This window comes from Pinus tabuliformis, chromosome 1_2, assembly GCF_031772625.1.
Source record: "Pinus tabuliformis cultivar Carrire ecotype Pingquan chromosome 1_2, CPIR1, whole genome shotgun sequence".
Classification (NCBI taxonomy): domain Eukaryota; kingdom Viridiplantae; phylum Streptophyta; class Pinopsida; order Pinales; family Pinaceae; genus Pinus; species Pinus tabuliformis.
In genome coordinates, this window is record NC_142298.1 from 1,311,372,429 (window position 1) to 1,311,389,557 (window position 17,129).

The 17,129-nt window shown below is 38.8% G+C and overlaps 2 pseudogenes; both read left to right on the forward strand.

Moving 5' to 3' along the window:
- Positions 1-673: 673 nt before the first annotated feature.
- LOC149211032 (uncharacterized) lies at positions 674-1,357 on the forward strand (annotated as a pseudogene).
- Positions 1,358-6,049: 4,692 nt separating this feature from the next.
- LOC149211033 (uncharacterized) lies at positions 6,050-6,777 on the forward strand (annotated as a pseudogene).
- Positions 6,778-17,129: the final 10,352 nt, after the last annotated feature.

Below are 17,129 nucleotides of genomic sequence, written 5' to 3' on the forward strand. Positions count from 1 at the left end.
TTCTTTCTAATTTCCAAATTTGATCGATTTCTTCGTATTGATAAGGATGTGTCAGAATTTTAAGGATCCACCGTCTATCTGGGGAAAATGCTGCGCATTCCAGTTGCCTTGGCGTCCTGTACACACTATTTTGAAACCTTATCTGCAGTAAGGGAATCAATTGCTGCACTTCACAGGTTACGTGCGTTTCATCCTCTCCGGTTACACCATCAAAAGATCCATCATGGATGTTAGAATGTGCAACCGTTCCTCCATGGAGTGCAAATTACAATATCGATGAACCAAACTCAGATGATGTTGTGGTTCGTAGTCGCAATTAGAATCTTCCATTCAAGGCTCTGATTTTGGAACGTTTTCTGATGCTGGGTAGTTTGATCATGATGGTCTGGAGCAAAGGCGTTTATCTTGGCCATTTTCAAACGCTACACATAATATGGTGGAGTCGGATCTATACTTTTATGGCACAAGGTTGATTCTGATTGCTAAGTCACTATAATCTTGAGGCGCCCATGTATATCCCTTTTGCAAACATAGGCATGATTCAGGGGCGATTTTTCAAAGAAGGCATTATTTATTTTTTTTACTTCCATTCAGTCTTGATTTTTTGAAGAAGACATATAGATTTATCATAACGAGTTTGAAAGCTAGTTTGCATGGTAGCTTTTGATGAAAGATGAGGGTAAAGAAGCAGAAGCAAAACCAGAGAACTGTGAGGTTTTACAAAGCCTGCTTTGCATTCAGGGAGCCATACAAAGCATTATGCGATGGCACATTCATTCACCATATGCTGGAATCTCGTCTCGGTGCAGTCAATGAGGCTCTCTTTGGCCTTTTGGGTGGACATGTTAGGCTTTTTGTCACAAGATGTGTCATTGAGGAGCTGAAAATGCTGCGAGAGTCATTTTCTGGAACCGTGTTGGCAATTCATAGACTCACGACAACAAGGTGCAATCATGAGTCACTTAAAAGTGTTGCAGAGTGCCTTGAGGCTATTGTTGGTGCAGATAATCCAGAGCACTTCTTCGTTGCAACTCAGGATGGTGGTCTCCGCTAAAAGTTCTGGCAGGTTCCAGGTGTTCCTGTTGTATTTGTTCAAAAAAAATTACTTGCTTCTTGAACCACCTTCCGAATATTAGCATCAAATTGCTAAGATGACTGAAGTGGAACGCATCCATATGATGGAAAGAGAATTCAAATTGTTGGAAACCCGTGAAGCAAAAAGACTGCAACCCAAGAAAATGTCACCGGTGCACCTGAAATTTCAGGGGATGAAATGCCAAAGAAAATAGAGTCAAGGGATAGGAGCAAGAAAAACAATAGGTTAGCAGTGAAAAATCGACCCAGATTCAAAAGGTAAATATAAAGTGGAAAGTCAAAGATAAAAAAAAAAAAAAACTAAATATAAAACAAAAAACTAAATATAAAATGGAGATATCTACAGATGCAGAAAGATAGGAAACGGATTGCCTTTTTTGTCTTTAGCCACGATTTAATGGGATCCACGCTACACCTTTTTATTGGTCATCAGATATTTTCAACTAAAAAAATGTAACGTTGTTCTGTCTTTAGAACGGATGGATGACTCTTTCTCTATTTTTATAATTTCAGTTGTAACAGCTCCCCATTTGGATCAATTTGTTTTCTCATAGTGGAGCTTATTTATTGTATTGTAAAGCATTTGTAAAGGGTTGAAATTTCTGGGAGCAGTGTGGAGGACAAACCCAGCGTTTTCATTGTACAGTTTTGGCAGAGATTTTAATGAAATGATGCAACTCTGATTCCTGAGATCCATGTGATGTGAGTTTAGCATATGTTCTTCTTACTGTTTCATGAGTAAATTTTTATGTTTTCAGTTCATTCATAATCGTTTCCAGCTGAATGTTTTTAAGTAAGAAAGGTAGAATTCAGTTTATTGCTCTGCCTGGGAAAAACATTCATCCTCAGTGTGTCTTCTTCTGTCTGAAAAGGATCCATTATATATGCCCTTTTCAGCTTCTCAACAGTCTGTCCACTCCATATCATTTCAGTTTGATTGCGAAACCTCATGCCTATCTTGCCTCACGAAATAATCTGTATCTTTGATTTAATTTCTCAGCTACTGCTGTCCTTTGGTCACATACAGCCCAGAAAATTCAGTCATTCAATCAATTACCTCTCTTTCATATCTATTTACTAGCCTAAAATCAGTTCTCATTTTAAGTCATCTCAGACCCTATTGAGTATTTTTACTGAGTTGACCCGGAGAGAGCCCTCTCCTGTCCTCGTAGGGCTAGCTACGAGGCTGAGCGTGGTTTGATGTTGAACCTAGAAGCTTGCCTTTTCAGCCTGAGGCAAATCTAGGTGCTAACATAGTGGCGACCGTACTAGGGATCAAAATGGTTTGCTTGTTGATGTCATTTGTTTTATAAGCTACAGACGGAGCCTGAAGTTACACCAGGTAGCCTTCGAAACGCTTTTTCTTTGCATTAGCGGAAGTAGATAAACGCTGCTTCGGTCAATCTCCGGTCTAGCTTGTAATCGTGACATCTAACTTGTTAATTGCCCCAGTACATGCATCAAGCTCAGATCTAATTGTTGATGGTGGACAACGATCAGACATAGCAAGGCTGAAATCATTCACCTTGCGACTCCATTCACTGAAGAATCCAACAATTAATGCTTCATGGTGACTCCACTGTAGGAAGATCAATAATTTTAAGATTTCAAGATGGAACGGGTTGCAAGAAGATACGCTCCTATGAGCCGAGATCACATTCCAGGTTTTCCAAATAAAATTCCGAAGGTAGATTGGTCAAGGAATTTGCCTATGTTTAAAGATGATGGTAGGAAGGACGTTGCTTTATGTCTGGTTAGATATAACATGCATATTCGCAAGTTGAAGGTTGATTTTCCTGAAGATTGCTTGATGAAGATATTCCTGGCCACTCTGGAAGGTGAAGCCCAATCTTGGTATGAAAGTTTGTCGCCTGCTTGTTTTTACTGTTTAAAGGATTTTCATGCTATGTTCTTTGAGAGGTATAAAGACTCTTATCCATTGTTAAATCTAGTTCATGACTGTTGCAAACATGCTTCTACTTTTATTGAAAGCCTTGAGAAATATTATGAAGATGATAATTTCATGGATGATGAGATCATGGAAGCCCTGTATGAAAATCCATTTCAGCAGCATCAAGATGATCAGGAAAATTTGCAGCAGGATCAAGATCTTAGTATGATGGAAGATGAAGGAATTTTGCATCTTGACAGTCAACAGGAATTACATGAAATGGATCAGCAGTATGAGGAAAATTTGTATACACCTTCACTTGAAATTAATGAAGACAATCATTGTTTGAGCAGAAGAAAACAAAAAGTATTATCTCCTCTGTCTGAAGATGAGATAGATCAACTCTTGCATGGTCATGTTAGAGATCAAGTTAACGCAGATCTGTAGTGTGCACATGGTCAAGAAGGTGATGGTGGAACTTCTTCCTCTTCTGAAAATGATGACAGTCTTGTAAGCAGCTTTATAGATCATTAGGTTGAAGATGTCCATATGGCTGAAAGTGATGAAAGAGAAAGTTTCGTTTCAGTTCTATCCCTAGAAGAAGACAACACGCAAGGAAGTCAAGTTTCAATTTTAGAATGTGATAACGTTAAGTCAGCCATTTCAGATCCAAATGCAGATAGTGATGACCAAGAATGCCGTGTACTGAATCCCATGAAGGAGAATTCTGCTGCTGAAATCATTCGGAATGAAGAAGACAGAGTTACAGACCTAACTGCTCTCATCTCATCAGAACAAAGCCTTCATAAAGAAGTAATCCAGTCAGTTCATGAAAAACAAGAGGAGATATTTGCTCAAGTAAGTGAAAAAATTCCACTGGATGAATTTATGGTAGATGATAGAAATGTTAGTGTTGGGTTTCAGAAACATCTGAAGTTTCTTTTCTTATGATTGATGAATGCAATGAGAATCTGGCAGTCATATCATATGACCAACAATATATTCAGACTACAGAAGATCAGAACATTCAGGATTCCCTTTCAGTTTCTTCTTCATATGTCTTATGTTTTGAAATGTTCTTTGAAGAGGAAATCTACTCATCTACTTGTTCAAAATTTTTTGAAGACCAGGAACATACTCTTGTTTATGAAAAGAGATCAGCATCAAAGGAGAAAGACACCTTGCTCATTCGGCAAGAGGTAACTCTTAATGTTTTTCAAGATCCTCTGGCAAATCTGTTACAGCCAGCAGTGAAGGTGATGATTGCAGTATTCAGTGATGAAGAAGATCATGGTCGATTATGTTTTTGGATGCCCAGTTACAAGTATCTATTGTTGACCAGAAGATCTGATCAGGAGAATTAGTCAAGAAGGCATCTGCTTGATTGGTTGCATTGGCATTTTGATATAGTTTGATCGTATATTGTCTTGTAAGAAACACAGGTGGTCATGTACTACCACCAACCTTTAAGTTTTAAGTTCGGGTCTTAATATTTTGAGTTAGTCTGTTAGAGTCAAATTTTTTCAATCATTTCAGTTTGCAGCGAGTTAGTTTGAGTCAAAGTCCTAGTCAATAAATTGAGTCATGTTGGTTTGTCAAAATAATGGATGACATAGCCCAATGGACGAAGGCACTGTCTGCTCTCCCAAAGATCTGTTGTTCTTGGCACCTCCAGGGAGCTACCATCTCCATTGGGGCCAATGTTAGAGTCGGTATGGTCATCCCTCCCTCAGTGATCAATACTCTTTTTGCATTTCATTTTTAGGTGTCTCGCTCGTTTCACTCAGTTGCATTCCACTAGGGGCATGCCATAATCTGATGGAAAGGTCTTGTGAGTCATTACCCCTCATGATTCGTACCTGTTGGTTCAGGTCTGTTCATCGAAATTTATTAAATCAATTTTAAGTCATTTGCAGTCTTGTTCTAATATCTTGGTCAGCAAAAAGTTATTTAAGATTTTTAGGTCTTTTAGGTCTAGGGTTTTTTTTTGCCAGCAGGTCAGAGGGAAGTTTTAAATCAGTGTTTATTCCAGAAATCTCAACGTCATATTGCTAGACTATGACTTTTCTTCAAAACCCTGTTTTGAAGAAAAAGTCGTCTTTTCGTCTTTTGAAATAATTGCCATAGATTTTTCAGTTGAAGATGTTCACATGCAGCTTCTCCTGATCTTTTGCCGAAATCCAACATCAGTCACCCCTGCAAAATCAACCAAGAAGTCCTCATTCAAAGTCAGAAGAAACAAAGTTTATTTTAAAATGTGAAAGGAGCCGAGACCAAAACATTACATAAATGGGTTTGTATGAAGCAAAAAATCAAGTTCTCAATTTTATAAGGCAATTCCATTATTTTTACATCCATTTGCATCCAAGAAGATCAGTTGAAATCGACTTGAGCAGGTGAGAGGGCTAAACTGCATTTTGTAGCTAGGACCGAATTTTTGTGTGTGGCGCGGCGCATTGGGATAGACCGTGGCACACTAAAAATGCACGGCGCGTAGAGCGTTTTTGCACAATGCAAAATTGCACTGGCGCGGCACTTCCAGCCTTGGCATCTTGTACACACTATTTTGAAACCTTATCTGCGGTAAGGGAATCAATTTCTGCACTTCACAGGTTACGTGCGTTTCATCCTCTCCAGTTACACCATCAAAAGATCCATCATGGATGTTAGAATGTGCAACCGTTCCTCCATGGAGTGCAAATTACAATATCGATGAACCAAACTCAGATGATGTTGTGGTTCGTAGTCGCAATTAGAATCTTCCATTCAAGGCTTTGATTTTGGAACGTTTTCTGATGCTGGGAAGTTTGATCATGATGGTCTGGAGCAGAGGCATTTATCTTGGCCATTTTCAAACGCTACACATAATATGGTGAAGTCGGATCTGTACTTTTATGGCACAAGGTTGATTCTGATTGCTAAGTCACTATAATCTCGAGGCGCCCATGTATATCCCTTTTGCAAACATAGGCGTGATTCAGGGGCGATTTTTCAGAGAAGGCATTATTTTTTTTTTGCTTCCATTCAGTCTCGATTTTTTGAAGAGGACATATAGCTTTATCATAACGAGTTTGAAAGCTAGTTTGCATGGTAGCTTTTGATGAAAGATGAGGGTAAAGAAGCAGAAGCAAAACCGGAGAACTGTGAGGTTTTACAAAGCCTGCTTTGCATTCAGGGAGCCCTACAAAGCATTATGCGATGGCACATTCATTCACCATATGCTGGAATCTCGTCTCGGTACAGTCAATGAGGCTCTCTCTGGCCTTTTGGGTGGACATGTCAAGGTTTTTGTCACAAGATGTGTCATTGAGGAGCTGAAAATGCTGGGAGAGTCATTTTCTGGAACCGTGTTGGCAATTCGTAGACTCACGACAGCAAGGTGCAATCATGAGTCACTTAAAAGTGCTGCAGAGTGCCTTGAGGCTATGGTTGGTGCAGATAATCCAGAGCACTTCTTCGTTGCAACTCAGGATGGTGGTCTCCGCTAAAAGTTCTGGCAGGTTCCAGGTGTTCCTGTTGTATTTGTTCAAAAAAAATTACTTGCTTCTTGAACCACCTTCCGAATATCAGCATCAAATTGCTAAGATGACTGAAGTGGAACGCATCCATATGATGGAAAGAGAATTCAAATTGTTGGAAGCCCGTGAAGCAAAAAGACTGCAACCCAAGCAGATGTCACCGGTGCACCTGAAATTTCAGGGGATGAAATGCCAAAGAAAATAGAGTCAAGGGATAGGAGCAAGAATAAGAATAGGTTAGCAGTGAAAGATCGACCCAGATTCAAAAGGTAAATGTAAAGTGGAAAGTCAAAGATAAAAAAAAACTAAATATAAAACGGAGATATCTACAGATGCAGAAAGATAGGAAACGGATTGCCTTTTTGTCTTTAGCCACGATTTAATGGGATCCATGCTACACCTTTTTATTGGCCATCAGATATTTTCAGCTAAAAAAATGTAACGTTGTTCTGTCTTTAGAACGGATGGATGACTCTTTCTCTATTTTTATAATTTCAGTTGTAACAGCTCCCCATTTGGATCGATTTGTTTTCTCATAGTGGAGCTTATTTATTGTATTGTAAAGCATTTGTAAAGGGTTGGAATTTCTGGGAGCAGTGTGGAGGACAAACCCAACGCTTTCATTGTACAGTTTTGGCAGAGATTTTAATGAAATGATGCAGCTCTGATTCCTGAGATCCATGTGATGTGAGTTTAGCATATGTTCTTCTTACTGTTTCATGAGTAAATTGTTATGTTTTCAGTTCATTCATAATCGTTTCCAGCTGAATGTTTTTAAGTAAGAAAGGTAGAATTCAGTTTATTGCTCTGCCTGGGAAAAACATTCATCCTCTGTGTGTCTTCTTCTATCTGAAAAGGATTCATTATATATGCCCTTTTCAGCTTCTCAACAGTCTTTCCACTCCATATCATTTTAGTTTTATTGCGAAACCTCATGCCTATCTTGCCTCACGAAATAATCTGTATCTTTGATTTAATTTCTCAGCTACTGCTGTCCTTTGGTCACATACAGCCTATAAAATTCAGTCATTCAATCAATTACCTCTCTTTCTGTTGATGCCTCGAAAATCGCTGCAACAACATAGGGGGAAACCACCCGGTCCGGACCTTAGTACAACTCCTTTTCCGTTTGGAATAGTGGCTCCGACTGGGGATAATGGGACCAGTTTCCCAGAAATAGATAAAATGGGATGGATGAGCGACTTATAGATTATGCTAGTGATAAGCAAATAACTAAAACTATCGGCAGGAATATAATAACAATAATCTACCCCGGGTTTTTATCGATCTCTAAAGTGTAGCGTTTGATGATCTGAGCTTTTAGACAGGCATATAGATGACTCTGTCTCTAAGCATAGATATTAAATTATTCAAGATTGTTGTGCATAAATAGTTACACAAAGCGATAACAGCGAAATTACTACACTTTATCATTTATATCATTGTTACATGCATGATTTAAAGGAAAAGGAAAATCGCAAAACATCCAATAGTGGACCGAGATAGAGATTTGCTGTTACAGCGCATACATGTATTCAACAATAGCAAGAATATATAACATAACAATTCATATAAAAGGAATGACTTCAGACGTAGATAAAAGTACCATATGAGCTGCGGGACATTCCCAAATATCAATCGCTATTAGCAGTTCTTCCTCCAACACAGAAATCGTCCTCAACAAAGGCAATAGTGCGCAATTGCATTAAAAAATTTGATGTCAAATTCAGAACAACTGGTCCAATTTTATAAAAGAATAGCGACTGAAGCACAGTAGTGCAAACTTCAGCCTATTAAGTCTGTTACAAAATTTTACGACCCTTTCCAAAACAATGAAAGGGTCTATAAATACTAATCTAATTTAAATATCTACTAAACAGAAATCCTACTAAGTTGGTATCAATAACTCTTGATCCTGTTTTGGCTGGCGATCTGGCAAGCGGGAGGGTGACTCATTAAGTCGGCTGCTTTCCTTTGAATCTGAGCTGATTTATTGCAAGCATTGGTTCAACTTCCGGGGGTTTGTTGAGGCGCGAACTGAGTTGTGCAGCGTAGGTGGCATCTTGGATATCGGGAATTATACACCCGATTGCGTCTGTAAGGCACTTTAGGGCAGATCTCTGTGTATGTGGCTTGATTAAAAAGAGCCAATATGCATCTAAGGTTAAGCTTTTAACTCCAGCGATTAATCTTCCTTTTTCCTCTAATTCAGGGTAGCATGTTTGCTCTAATGTATTTGTAGTTGTCATCTTTCCCGGTGTACATTGAGAAATCATATTGGCCAGGTAAAGACTGTTATTGACTAGATCCACTAGATTGTTGGCGGTTGATTTACATCTTGAAGCCGCCCTTTCTGCTTTCATCACTTGAGTGTGCCATTCTGTGAAAAGTATATCTTTATGTGTTTCTATGATCCTGGGCAATTTTGCTACTTTTCCTAAATCAGTATCTTGCCAGTCAAGATATGCAGTAATGGCCTCGTCCGCTTGATCTAGTTCAATCCTGGCCTTTTCTACCCGCTGATTTATTGCTATAATTAGCTCACATAGTGGCTCAGCTTGAGCGATCTGTTGACATAAGAGTCTGACCTGAGATATCAACGCATTGTTTATCAATAATGCCTCTGATTTAAACTCTTTTACCTGCGATGCGCCCTTCATCTTTTCCAGCTGCGATGACATTTGAGCAATTTGCTCATCTTTGGTCTTTATCATTTGCTCATTCGCTATTCTCAAATTTTCCAACACCTCCGACAATTCTTTTTGTTTCTGGATCGCACCCTGATCAATTCTTTGCCTTTCCACTTGCAATTGCTGAGTCAACTGATTGTTCTCTTGCTATTGCGCCAGCAACTGTTCTTCTGCTTGTGCTGCCCTTTGCTTCGTTTCAACCAATTCTGCCTGTAACGCAAAGATTTCTTGGTCCTTATTCTTCAATAGAAGGCTCACCTCCGATGCTTTGTCAATTGTTGCCGCCGAATAAGCGCCCGCATACTGTGATAGCTTTGTTAAGTCATCGGAGGGATCCAATTCCTCCTTCCATACTACATTACCCGTGACCGTTTGTTCTGGGAAGATAGAAGGTTGATCAATCCTTCGTCTCTTCCTTGATCGCTTTACAACTGCCCTGTGTCTTGGGCTGTAGAAAACATCCAATGGCGGAATATCTTCTATCTGTAGAATAATCTGGTCAGAGGGGTCTTTTGGAATAACTTCAACTTCCTTAGAACTTGGTGGGCCGCTGGTTCCACTTAGAACCTGAGGAGAGGTAACATCCTGTGTATCATTTGTCTTAGAAGTGTCCCCATCTTTTGAACATTCCAATCCACTGATGATGGAATGAAATTGCTGCCATTCTTGAAATAATTTGGGGTCTATGGTAGTGTCTACATTGACATCGGTGGTTTGCTTCTGCTGCTCTTTCTCCTGCTCTTTCCTCTGCTGTTCTTCTTGTTCTCTCTTCTGTTGTTCTTCTTGCTCCCTTTTCTGCCTTTCCTCTAGTTCTTTCTTCTTTCTCTCTTCTTGTTCCATTTGTGTTCTCTGTTGTTTCTCGGCTTGTTCTTTTCTCTGTCTTTCTGCTTGTTCTTTTCTCTGTCTCTCCTCCTGTTCCTTGAACTGTTCCTGAACAGGTCCGCTTGATGATGTCGCTGGGGTTATTGCCAGTAAATCCAGAGGCAGAGTTTGCAACCTCTGTTCTCTGAGTTTATTGAACTCAGTTAATCCCTCATCATTATATCGCATCCTAGCGAGTTCTTTAGCATGACCTATTGATTCGGAGGCAACGAACAGGTCATCAAACATATCTTTCTGATGCTCAAACCTTGTTAATTTGGCCTGTTCTAATGCATTGTAAGCAGTCTTTTTTGGGTCGTATGGTCTGTTTGGGATCGTGGCCAGAGTTAAAGACTGAAGCTTCGTGGCTTCCTTTTCTGCATGTTTAAGATCATGCAGAGTATAAACACCACATATGAAGGGAAAAGATGGCCATCCCTTCTTCTTTTCTCTTTTGAGAGTTTGTGTAGTACTCTCAGCCATGATTTGATATGCAATTTCCCTTGCTAGCAGCTTATCTGGAACATATAGAGGAAGAACATGTGGGTCGGCTTCACTGCCGAAAACTCTGATATAGGTGAAATTTTCTTCTCCAAACCAACTTGCTACCGCTGGTAAATCAAAGGAAGCTTGATAGGAAATTTTTGAAATGGGTTTATCAAAAATGGAATAATAAATGGGCACCATAAAACCATTACAGATTTGATACAGGTGGTGTTTATAAGAAGACTTCCACAATTTTTGATGATATATATGAATGGGTGAAGGGTCCTGTGCAGTCCACCTCCACCCGAGAACAGGAAATTCGGAATTGAAACAAAGGGTGTCTAAGATATATGCACTATAGTAGAACGGGGGCATTTTCCTTTCTGAAACAACAGTCTGAGATCTAAAATCACGAACAACTACTGCTAATTTATCCGAAAGAATAGTAGCCCAATCCATAATCCAACTGTTTACTGCTGCCTCCATTAAAGGAACCATTTCAATGGTAAAATTGGCAGAATCATGCAATCCCCACAGCCTACACATCATAATCCCCGCATAACAATAAGGAGAAGCCAAAGAATCGACCGAGTACTTACCGGAGGATTCGTGCTTGTGCTTGTTGGGATTTTGCCTTCAATCCTTGATAGGTTCAGATTCGATCTCATTCTCGCTTGCAAACTTCTCCAGGAAGGCCTTGTTATATATTTTCTCTGGCTCGGGCAAATGATACATTTGCCTTAGGTCATCTGGCTTGAATGATCTGAAAATCCTCCCATCTCTGGTATTAAAATTTTTGTCCAAGATGGGGATTTCTTCAATCGCCCATCGCACAACGTCTGTATAGGGAAGAATCTGTTCTCTGGCCGCTATCCTGTGAAGGAAAGAGTCAGCCAAATCTTTGAGAGTTGCATCAGACTTCTTGAGTAAGTCCACACTAGCTTCTGTCACTGTCTTTTCTGGTTGCTCAGCTTCAATTAGGTTATAAGTGCCTTGCCAAGTAACTCTGGTGAGCCCTGTGCATGTAGTATCGGATATTAGGCCCTTCTTCTTGTTTGCGGTCGCTTGTCCTGCAATTGGTGTTGCAGAAGCACTTGCAGACTTCTTGGACTTCTTTCCCATCTTCTCAGGCCTAGCTTCTATGAATGAATTCTGCACAAAGAGGCAATTGGGCGTAATACACAGAGATAGCGATGAAAAACTCTTAAGTGATACAGCACATATGAATAGATGCGTAATTGAAGGATTTAGCTTTTAAAATGGGCGCGGATACAATCCGTAAAAAGATTTTAGGATATGATCTTATTAATTAGCCGTTTTCAATCTGTCATTCCTTAAATGCCCATTATATCGTTATTTGGGTGAACGATTCACTTAAGCATGTAATGGACGTTTTGGCGGTTGAGCATAGATGAAAGATTGTGTGAGCGATCAAGCTTTTATTACAAATGAATTCTGCCATCCCATCACTTAACGGCTCTTCGTTGAAAACCGCGCTTTATCGGATTGCAATCGGGGATATGATTAGTGCGCTTTAATGGTGTGTATTGGATATCACCAATCGCCGAATGCGATATCGCATCGGCGAAAAGCTTTGAGCGCAATAAGACTTGGGTGAGATTGTCGCCAATACCCGATTCCCGATTGCGCATCGCATCGGGACAAGTCTTTGGGAACATCACAACTGTTGTAGCGTGTCGCCGATCGCCGAATTCGCCGAATGCGTATCGCATCGGGACTATTGGCATGGGGCATTATAACATGTACATGGAATATCGCCGATCGCCAAATGCGCCGAATGCGCATCGGCGGAAAGCTTTGGTGTGCTTAATTATAATTCATGTGTCATTGTGATATGCGATCTTGCGATCGCTTTATCGCAATGACAAATCATTACATGATTTCTTTTTAAGGGTTTGCCCAAAAAGTTTTATAAAGTGCATTTATTTATTTATTGGACTTTTTTGGATTATAATAGCATTGATACCAAATTAAATTCTAAAGGGACCCATTTCATACGTTAATATTTATAAGTAAAGATGATATGAAATGGGGGGTTGTTGTAGAGCACAACAATTGGCGATTCGCTGGAAGAACCAGTTATCTCTTTCAAAAAATAGAAACATTTAAGCTTTTTCAGAAAATAGAGTTTCAATCAATGGGGAAATTTCTAATATAACTAGATTTCAATATATTCTGAGAAAAATGAAACTATTTTGTTGACTTCCTCTTTTCTAAGAAAATAAAAACATTCTAAGATTTGAAATAGGTCTTTATTGGTTTGTAATGATAAAATAGAATACCTTTCCAAATCAGCCTTTTATAGTAAACTCATCCGTCATAGGTAGAGCCTCTGCTGCCAGCAAACATCTATAGTTTCGACAGGGATACCTTTTAACCATGTGGTTGTCCATTGTCCCATCCAATTAAGAGTGTGATTAACAGAATGAATTCAAAATATTTTTCATATTTTGTATTTCATTTCCTTTTTCTTCTTTGTCATTGATAAGATAAAAAGCCATTGTCCTGGTTTGGTGGCCAGCTGTTGACAATGCCACTCACTGATAGTAGTTTAGCTGAACAAGCTGGCTCGTGATGAGACCCCTTGTCTTGTAATTTCAAGCCATTACCCTGTTTTGGTTTGCAGTATTGGTAATGTCAGATAAACTATTTCTCTATGAATGTGGTAAGCAGGCTTGTAATAAGACCCCTTATCTTAAATATCTTATATTTTAGAATTACACTCTGAATAATCATAAACTTTAGTGAATGGGGTGAACAATCTTCTTCTTAAGAGTAATGGATGACAGAGTAAGAGTTGAAGATGCTGAGATTGGATTGATTCCTATCTTAGTATGAATAACCTTTAGAGACCAATTTAAAAAACAGAAAATGGTTTACAATATTTCTATGCTTTGAGAGGAGTTGACAAAATTTGAATTGTGATTTCAGAATACAAAGATATCTAATTTCCTAGAAATTATCCTTTTTGTTTAAAAGTTCTATCATTTTAAAAGCAAATGTTCGTTCTCATTCTATGGGGACAATTTTTCAAACACAGCAAAAGGTCAATGGGAGATAGCTCACAACCTTATTTCTTAAAATCCTACAAACTATAAAATCCTACTGAAATGAAAGGAGAAGGGGTTACCTCCTCAGTGAAAGAATTTCTTCAAGACAAGGCCATTAACAGGGAGAGAATCTCTCAAACCTGATAAATCTTGCAATATAAAGGTTGAATGGCCTATCTTCTCACAGATCTGAAATGGTCCAAGCCACAACTTTTGGAACTTGGAGTGTTTACCCTTGTCTTCATGGGCTTTGTCCCATTTCAGAACTAAATCACCGACTTTGAATTGTTTTGAACCGGATGAGACTGAATCAAAAGCTGCTTTGATGACTTGCTGATGTTTGGCATGGATGACCTTGGCTTTTTCTCTTTCCTCTTCTAATTTTAGGATCTGGTCATGTCTAAACTGAATAGAAGAGGAAGGAGTTTCCTCAATGAACTGCACTAGGGATAAAGAAGGAAGAATAAGATTTGTGGGTAAGATTGCTTCTTTTCCATAGACAAGATTAAATGGAGAAGTTCCAATAGAAGCTTTCTATGTTATCCTATCAGCCCATAATGCGAACACTAAGGATTTGTGCCAATTCCTCTGATTTTGTTCGATAGTTCGCTTAATGATTTTAATCAGATTATTATTAGTAGATTCTGCTAAACCATTTCCTTGGGGATAATAATTAGCAGAATATTTTAACTTAAATCCTCTTTTAATAGCGAAATCAAACATAGCATTGCCTGAAAAGTAAGATGCATTATCAAAAACAAGAGCATTTGGGACACCAAACCTGGTAATGATGAATTGGTCTATGAATTCAATGATTGCTTCAGAATTTGTTGTCTTTAAAGGGATTGCCTCAACCCACTTTGTAAAGTAATCGGTAGCAGTAAGGATATACTTATGCTGTTTGGAAGATGCTGGAGTAATCTCCCCAATGATATCCAATCCCCATTGCTCAAATGGCTGTTCAATGTTGATTGGTTGCAGGGGGAAAGCTGATTTGCGTTGTCTTCTACTAGCAGTTTGACAATTTATAGATTTCCTTACGTACTTGTGAGCATCTTTAAACAAAGTCGGCCAATAGTAACCAGCATGAATAATTTTGTGAGCTGTTGTGTCAGCTCCGAAATGTCCTCCTGCTGGTCCGTCATGTAGCTCCTGCAAAACCTTTTGGGCTTCAGGTTTTTCAAGGCATCTTAACAAGATAGAATCGTAATTCTGTCTAAAAAGCACGTCATCAATGATTGTAAAATTCTTCGCTTTTAATCTAATGGCCCTTTTGTTTTTGTAAGACAAATTCGGAGGCGCATAACCATTCTTTAGATAAAAGATTAAATCTGCATATTGAGATCCAGAATCAGTAACACTTATCTGATTAATTTCTTGAGTTTGATCTGTATCGCTTGATTCTGGAATGTTGGATGCTACTGCCAATATCCTGCAAAAACCTTGGCCCCTAACAATCTTTGCTGGCTTAATTTCTAGGTCATACTCTTGAAGCGTTGTGACCCAATTTGCCCTTTTTTCACCCAGCTATTTTTGGATTAATAGTTGCCTAACTGCCGGGAAAGGAACTATTATTTTTGTATGGGTTTTTAAAAGAAAGGGTCTATAATGTTTGACCGCTTTAAATACAGCAAAGGCTTGTTTTTCTACATCAGAGTAATTTAATTCGGCACCCTGAAGATTTGAACTGAAGAATGATATGGGTGCTTCTAAATTGTGAGCATTTGGCTGCGTGAGAACTGCAGCATAAGACACATCGGATGCAATGGTATACAATGTAAAATGATTAGAAAAATTTGGAGTATTCAAGGCTGGGGCATTGATTATTGATAGATTGATTACACCGAAAGCTTGCTTTTCTTCTGATCCCCACTTGAAGACTGAATTCTTCTTAATCATTGTCTGAAGTGGTAATATAATTTGAGAAAAATCTGGAACAAATCGTTTAACAAAATTAATCTGGCCTAAAAATGACTGCATCGACTTTTTATTGTGTGGGAAAGGGATTTCAGAAATTTCCTTGATTCGATCAGGATCGATATAAATGCCGTCTTTGGACACAATAAAGCCTAAGAGTTTTCCTTGATCAAGAGCAAAGAAAGACTTTTTTGGGTTCAGAGAAATACCATATCTTTTGCATCGCTGAAAGATTTGATTTAAGTCATGCAAATGATTATATCTCTTCTTAGAATATACAATAATATCGTCTAGATAGATGACTACTGTTCGATTAATCAACTCTCTAAAGGCTATATCCATAGCTCTCTGGAATGTCGCTCCTGCATTTATGAGTCCAAAAGGCATTTTCTGATATGCATATGTTCCCCATTTTGTTCTGAATGTGGTTTTAAGTTGGTCATCAGGATGAACCAGAACTTGGTTATATCCTGAGAATCCATCAAGAAAGGACATCAATTCAGAACCTGCTACTGATTGGAGGATTTGCTCCATAGTAGGTAATGGGAAGTTATCTTTCAAGCTTGCTTTGTTCAGGTTCCTGAAATCAATACAAATTCGAATGTCGCCATTTTTCTTTCTGACTGGCACCATATTAGAGACCCAGTTTGAGTGTCGGACCGGAAAAATAATCTTGGCTTTCAAGAGTTTGTTAAGTTCCAACTTTATCTGGCTCTCCAAATTTGGATGTATTTCTTAACTTTTGCTGAATCGGTTTCTGATCAGGAAGCATAGGAATGGTATGCTGGATAATAGATGTATCATATGTCTTCAAATCATCATACTTCCAAGCAAAGACCTTTTTGTTTTTTCTTAACAGTTTAATAAATGCTTCCTTTTCTTCCAAGGAAAGTCCTAATCCTAAATTGATGTTTTGAGGAGCATGGTCAATACCTAGATTTATCAATTCGAACCTAAGGGTAGAACTTTGAAGCTTTGCATTAATTACAGGTTTAAACCTGTCTTTGATATCATAAAGATCTTCGAGCTTTACCACTGGTTTAGGAATTGAATTTTCTTGAGGTGTTTCTTTCATCTGTAGATCATGGTCATTTTCCTCAATAATTTGATTGTCATAGGACTTTTCGGAAGTTAGAAACTGCAAGATATCTTCATCGTGGTTGAATACTCTCCAATTAGTGACATTGTCGGGAATTGAAGGCCTAAAAGGTAATTCTACGGAAAATCTATCAAGGCTGTAGTCTTCAGAAGGTAGAAGCTTAGAAGCTACATTGGCTAGTAGGTCGGCTGCCGAGTTTTGCGACCTAGGAATGGAAGAAATGTTAAATGCTGAAAAGTGTGAGGTAAGATCTTGTACTAGCGATTGATAATGCTTGAGGTGGCTTGAAAGACAATGAATTGCATTCCTCACCTGTTTGACAATGATTTCCGAATCGCCGAATACTTTTAGATATTGCACTTTAAGGCCGATTGCTTTATATAATCCCTAGACTAAAGCTTCATATTCGGCTGTGTTGTTAGTGCAGTCAAATTCTAACCTACAAGACAGCATTGTCTTTTCTCCTTGTGGACTAACCAAAATGCAACCTGCTCCTGAGCC